Source organism: Penaeus chinensis, chromosome 25 (assembly GCF_019202785.1).
Source record: "Penaeus chinensis breed Huanghai No. 1 chromosome 25, ASM1920278v2, whole genome shotgun sequence".
Classification (NCBI taxonomy): domain Eukaryota; kingdom Metazoa; phylum Arthropoda; class Malacostraca; order Decapoda; family Penaeidae; genus Penaeus; species Penaeus chinensis.
In genome coordinates this window covers 21,097,061-21,104,560 of record NC_061843.1, presented here as the reverse complement: position 1 = coordinate 21,104,560, position 7,500 = coordinate 21,097,061, and positions in this window count along the sequence as shown.

Here is a 7,500-nt window from a genome sequence, read left to right as displayed (position 1 = left end):
CTGTTTCTTAACTTATTTTTTTTCGCTATTTCTTAGCTTATTTTCCTTTGCTATTCTCCGCTATTCTTTAGCTTATTTCCTTTTACTATTCTCCGCTATTCTTTAGCTTATTTCCTTTTACTATTCTCCACTATTTCTTAGTTCATTTTCTACTTTCGTTTGCTGCTTTGCGGTATCTCGTAGTTTGTTTGTTTTTCTATTTATTCTTTTTTTTTTTTTTTTTTTTTTTTTTTTTTTTTTTTTACTTTCATTTGCCAATATACCGCCATTTCTTTGCTACTTTGCTAATTCCTTTTGTTATTTTTTTTTTCGCTATTTCATAGCACTCTTCTGACTCCTCTGCTACTTCGCTAGCTTCAAAGTTTGTTTTTTAGCGGAAGTTGCTGTTTTCCCTGATGCTTAAAGCCCTGTGTTTACGAACGCCTCAGTACCTGCGGAGGAGAGGCAAGGAAACCGCAGCCAAATCTTCAACTTATCGTATCAAGTGGATGTCATATACTATCTTAGTCTTATCTTGTCGAAAGGGTGTATAGATATCGCATGGGAATAGGAGACATCTTATTTTACGGAGTGAATATCAAGGACTGTTCGAAATTTATGTTTATTTCCTTATCGGGAGAGTGTATAGATGTTACATCTGATCGGAATCACAGACTTATCTCATTTTATCTCGAGGATAACACAGTTTATTGAAATCTCTAATAAGTAAAGATGTCAGTTTTTTTTATCGCAAAACGAGATTTACCACGTTTTAACGAGAGGATCTTATTTTTTATTTATTTGTTCTTTTTTTTTATCGAAATCCCAAAATTTTCGGACTTATCGCATCGTCATGTAATACTGAAGCTGCCTAAGATTTAACGAAAGAATATGTGAGCTTATCAAAATCTCATTTTCATCTTCTCCAGACCATGGAAAGTTCTCGAATCTATCGTATCAAAATGTCAACATATTAGAGAAACCTCCAATTACATCTCACCATTTTTCTTTTTTTTCTTTTTTTACCTTATCATCAAAAGAATTCTGCGCCTTATCGAAATTCTCATTTATCTTCACTAGAGGATTTAGTGATGTTTCATCTTATCGACATTAAAGACTTCTCACGATGATGTCACATCTTGTCGGAATGTCAGATTCATCTTTCGAAAGGAGTCAGAGGCTGTGTCTCTCAACTTGGTTTATTGCAAGCAGAGAAAGGCAACAAGGACGGATGATGCACACACACACACACACACACACACACACAACACATACACACACACACACACACACACATATATATATATATATATATATATATATATATATGTTCATATCTTTACATACGTCACTTAGAATGATCTAAATTTGTTATTTTAATTCATGCATAGTGATCTCTCCAATTGCGGTTAACCTTTACATCGTACGGTATAGAACTAAGCACACATATATTTAAAGTTATGTAGCAAATGTACAGAGAAATTAAACAATTCGTGTTATGTGTTATTTCGTAGCGTATCTGCCGTTTCGTCGTCACTAGACACTTTTCGTTGACAGGTTTCCTCGCCAATGACGTCACTTCTGTCACTTAAACACGCACACATTCAGAAACATACGTACACTGACACACACATACATATAAAACTATGCGCGTGCACACACACACACACACAAACACACACACACACACACACACACACACACGCACGTACATATTAAAACAAGAAGAGGAACACGAATTACAACAACAAACACAAAATCAAGAAAACCAACCGTAAAAAAAAAAAAAACACACAACAACATATTTTTGCACTGTTTACATTAGAAAAAAAAATCTCCCCAGACTCATCTTCCCTAACTAAACCTATTCGAGTCTGGGTGAGTCAGTGCTGGCCGGGCGCCGTTGACTCAGTCTGTCAACGAGTGAAGTCGAAGTGGCTGGTGAGTAAGGAGGTTGATCAGGGTTTATTATTAGAGGTGAATGTAGTTCAGCTGTTAATCACAGTTCGTAGGTGGAGTGTGTGAGTGTAGTTAACTATCTTCATAAAACATAGGTAATTTGAGTTATGTAAATACATACTTATAGTTCGGTGTATTTTATGAACGAAGTTGATTCATGTTCTTTATGATTTATGATCATGTTCAAATTATGGTTAGGTAAAAAACCCACAATGCAGAATCCGCTCCCTTTCCTCTTCAGACCTGAAGATGGGATCCAGGTGGATTTCGAAAGTGTAGTCTTATTTTCATTAAATCTAGTTTTTGCCTTGTGGGTTTTTCTACCATAGTATCTACACGGGAGAGTGTTTTACCATTCAAATTATAGTTTATATGTATGGTTAATTTTCTTCATGATCATAAGTAATTATAGTTTACAACTATAGTTCAGAGTCATTGTTACCTGTAATTATAGTTCAAATTTATAACTCTTTATATTTATAGTTATGGTTAATTGTAGTCAATAATAACTAGCAATTATAACTGATAACAGTTCATAATAATAATAAATCTTATTTTAAGGTTGGAGTTAACTGTTATTCAGAATTTTAAAGATACTTATAATAATTCCCAAGAAGTAATTATCCTAAAGGTAATCATATTGATATAAATAACAATTTTATGCAAGGAACGATTTTATTGCTCATACACATCAAGCTGATTTTCACAAAAAGTAATAATCAACTTTGTGAATCTCGTAAAATTATGTAAAAGCGTCTGTGGTTATTCCATATTTATCCTTCGTGGGTGTAGTTATAGTTTTATATGGTATATTCAGTATAGTTGTGTTAAGGTGATGAAATTCATATAGTTTATATAAAGTGATCTATGAAATTAGAAGAATACAGTTTATATAATATATATAGTTAATGGTGCAATTTATTTCTTAATTTTTAAAACATTTTCCATTTATTTTTTAGTACTTCAATATTTCTATATTTCTGAATGTCTCTCCTCTTCTCGTGCTTCCATACACCATCAGTTCTCTCTGTCTTCCCTTATTCTCCTTTATCTCCCTGTTTCTCGTATCCGTTTATTTCTCACCGCTGTCTCTTTCCTATCTCTCCATCGGTTGCTCTGCTATTTATATTCTAATCGAAATTATCTCCCTCCTCCCTTCATCCTTATCTCATTTTCTGACATCTTAATTTATCAATGTCTATGGCTATCTCCTTTCTTGTAGAGTTTTTGTTTTCTCTTCCTATGCTTTCTCTTCTCTCTCTCTTTAGAGAAGGAGAAGAAGGAGAGGGAGAAGGAGAAGAAGGAGAGGGAGAAGTAGAAGAATGAGAAATGGAAGGGGAAGAAGAAGACAAATATATCCATGTATCTCTGCTGCTTAAAACAAAAAACAACAACAAAAACAAACGAAAACAAAATAAAAAAAACAAGTATACATTTTCTTTCAACTAGCCACGAAACAACACACACAAAAAAAGAAGAAATAAAAACATGCCATAAATTTACATCAAAAGTGTTTAAAGATATTAACTACAGATGCTAAGTGGACCGGCGTGTCTGTGTTCTTAATGTTTTCAAATACGTGTATACAGACACACAAGCGCATACGCACATATAAACAAATACATGCATATGAATTCACAACAAAAATGAAAAGAAAAGAAAAGAAAAGAAAAAAAAAAAAAAAAAATACACGGACACGATCATGTGTGTGTATGTCTGTCTGTGTACTTGTGTATGTGTGTGTGTGTGTGTTAAAATAATGATAGCAAAAACAATAGTAATAATAATTATAACAACAATAATCTTTATATTTAATATAATAATGATAATAATGTGAATAAGGATAACAACATCCATTAAAATAAGGATGATAATATAAATGATAATAACAATAGAATAGAAGTAGTAATAATAGTGGTAGTAATGACAATTATACAAATAGTAATAGTAATAATCATGAAATAGTAATAATCGACATCAACATCAGCAAGAACAACAATAATAATGGTAATAGTGATAATGATGACACTAATAATATTACTATTAATGATAATGATAATAATAGTAATAATAATGTAATTGACAATAATCATAATAGTAATAACAGTAATCATAATGATACTGATAATAATAATAGTAACAATAAAAATGATAATAATAATAGTAACAATAAAAATAATAATAATAATAATGATAATAGTAATGATAAAAACGATAATAATGATAGAAATACTAAGGATAATAATAATGATGATAATAATAACAATAGTAATAATAATAATAATAATAATGATAATAGTAGTCACAACAACAACAACAACAATAATAATATAATAATGAAAATGATAATAATAATGATGATGATGATAATGATAATGATCATAAAAATGGTAATGCTAATATTAGTACTAATGCTAATTATGATAGTGATAATGATAATGATAATAGCAATGATAATTATAATGATAAAGATAATAATAATGATAATGATAATGATAATGATAATAATAATGATAATAGTGATAATAATGATTATGGCAATAACATTATTATTGATAATTGTAGTATAACTGTAGTAGTAATAACAACAATAATGATGATAATAATGGTAATGAAAATAATATCAATAGTGATGATAATAGTAACAGTAGTAATAATAATATAGATGATAGAAATAGTAAACACAGTAATGATAATAATGAAAATAACAATGAAAAGGATAATGCATTCATTCCCCTGTGACTCTAGGGAACTGAAACTTGGACAACAGGATCATTAGACATAAAGAATAACGAAGGCGAAGTGTCATCAGGGTGTCATCAGGGCAGTGGTTATGACAGCGAGTGGATGGAACAAAGGCAGTGTGTGTGTGTGTGTGTGTGTGTGTTTGCGTGTGTGTGTGTGTGTTACTATTGAACTCCGCAATCACAAGGAATATTTTGAAAGGTGATTTCTGATATCACCGTACTTAAAGTCCCCAGTTGTCACAGAGATCCGTTCGTCTGTCTGTCTGTGTGTCCTATTGTGACTGTTATTGTAAGTAGTATAATCATTATTATTATCATTATCGTTTTTGTTATTATCATCATCACTATCATTACTGGTATAGCTATTCTTTTTCGAGGCAAGGACACTTCATTGAAATAGTTAGACCGTCAATTTATGCAAGTACATTATTTACACGACAATCCGAGGGCGGAAGCGAAGAAGGAAGGGATTGGGGGAAAGGGGAAAAGGAGAGGACTTAAAGAGGAATAGGGAAGGATAAGGGGAGAGAGAAGGGGCTCAGAAAAAAAAGTGGAATGGGTGAGGAGTAGAAGGGGATGAGAGAGCGAAGGAGGCGGGGAATGGAGGGAGGAAGAGGAGGGAAATGGGAGGGGGCAGATGCAGGGTTCATGTGGGAGGGAGGAGTGAAAAGAAGGAAGATTTAGAAGGAAGACGGGGCGGCAGAGCGGGAAAGAAAACTAGAGGAGGGAGTTGAAAGGTAAATGGAAGGTGTAAGAATAAGAGAGCAGTACCTTTTTATCCGCAGAATTTCCACGGGTCCCGCTAAAGAAAATTAATATGTATATATATATGTGTGTGTGTGTGTGTGTGTGTGTGTGTGTGTGTGTGTGTGTGTGTGTGAGTGTGTGTGTGTGTGTGTAATATATATGTATAACATAATTACTACTACTGTTACTACTGATGATAATTATTGTAATCATAATAATAGTAGTACTGATAATGATAAATATAGTAATGATAATCATAACCTCAGTGATGATTATGATAATGATAATATTAACAATATTAGTATGGTCATAATAATGACAATGATGATAATGAATATAACAATGATAATATTAAACAAACAAATAGATAAAATAATGAGCATCGATAAAAAAAACTATTTACGCAACGCTTGTCATTGTTTTGTTGTTGTCGTTGTATTTCGCGCAAACGCACTGCACAAACATCTCAGTGTTGTGTGCAAAGCATTGGCAGTGTGTCACACTGGCTGGTCCAGATGGTTACTAATTCTGTACATTTATGTGGGTGACTGTGTGATTATGTCAATGTGTGACAGTGTGTGTGTGTGTGTGTTTGTGTGCGAGTGTGTATGTGTATGTGTGTTGGATTGTGTGTGCACGAGCGTGTCTGTAGTGAATGTTCTTATATGTTTGTGTATATATGTTATTTTGTGTGTGTGCATGTTTGTATGTGTATATGTGTGTGTGTGTGTGTGTGTGTGCGTGTGTGTGTGCGTGTGTGCGTGTGTGTACGTGTGTATGTGTGTGTGTGTGTGTGTGTGTGTGTGTGTGTGTGTGTGTGTGTGTGTGTGTGTACGTGTGTGTGTGTGTGTGTGTGTGTGTGTGTACGTGTGTGTGTGTGTGTGTGTGTGTGTGTGTGATTTGTGTAGTAAACTGTGTTAATACAAGACACAGAGAACCGTAACAATGAAAATCCTTATCCCGGCAGATAATAAGTACATGATATTGAAGAAACAGCAATGTTGTGAATTCACACATGACAAACAGCAGCGCTCGTGCCAATGATTTTAACAAGCTGACAGATTTCGTTTTTTTTCTAATACTATTATAAACGTAAAAATATATGGGTAAAATCTTTCTATTCTGGCTGTAGAGCGCTATTTTAGTAATGTTCCTACGTTGAAATGCAACAATCCATGGGTTCCGCAGCTGGGTTTTTGAGTTTTTTTTTTTTACTGTTTCATTATGCAAAGAAGTTATTTGTATAACCATAATAGCATATTGATCTTGCAATAGTCAATGATATTACTGAGTCATGGTTCTCTACCACAGGGTACGTTCTTTTAAATGAATTTGCCAAAATACTACAAAACTCAAAGAAGGTACGCGGTGGATGATGCAACGCCTATACAGGTACACACGTGACTAAGCCTAGGATCACACACTTAAAAGACCAAGGATGTATCGACATTCCGAAAACGATACTTACAATTCTTTACACCAATTTGCATTAATCTTCTGATTTTATTAACATGATTTGGGCTGCAACTCCTCCTGCGGTTGCCATTGTCATTATATTATGATGTTTACAGTTGTTGTTGTTATTATTGTTAGTATCATCATCCTTATTATTGTTATTATTACTATTATCGTTTATTATTATTATTATTGTTGTTTTCATCATCATCAACAACATCACACCTACTAGCATTTTTTTTTATTATTATTGCTATTATTATCATCATTATAACCGTTATTGTAATTATTATTATTATCATCCCTATTATTATTATCAACATCAATGTTATTAACATCAATGTTATTATTATCATCGTTGTTAGTAGTAGTAGTAGTATCCCTTATTATTATTATATTATTATTGTCGATATTATTTTTATCATCACTGATATTACTATTATCATTATTGTTATTATTATCATCATCACCATCATCACTATCAATACCATTATCATTATTGTTTTATCATTATGACCTTTATTGAACTTCACTGCTATTATTGTTATTATTGTTATTATCATCACTATCATTATCATTTATAATTATTATTATCATCATCTTCATCATTATT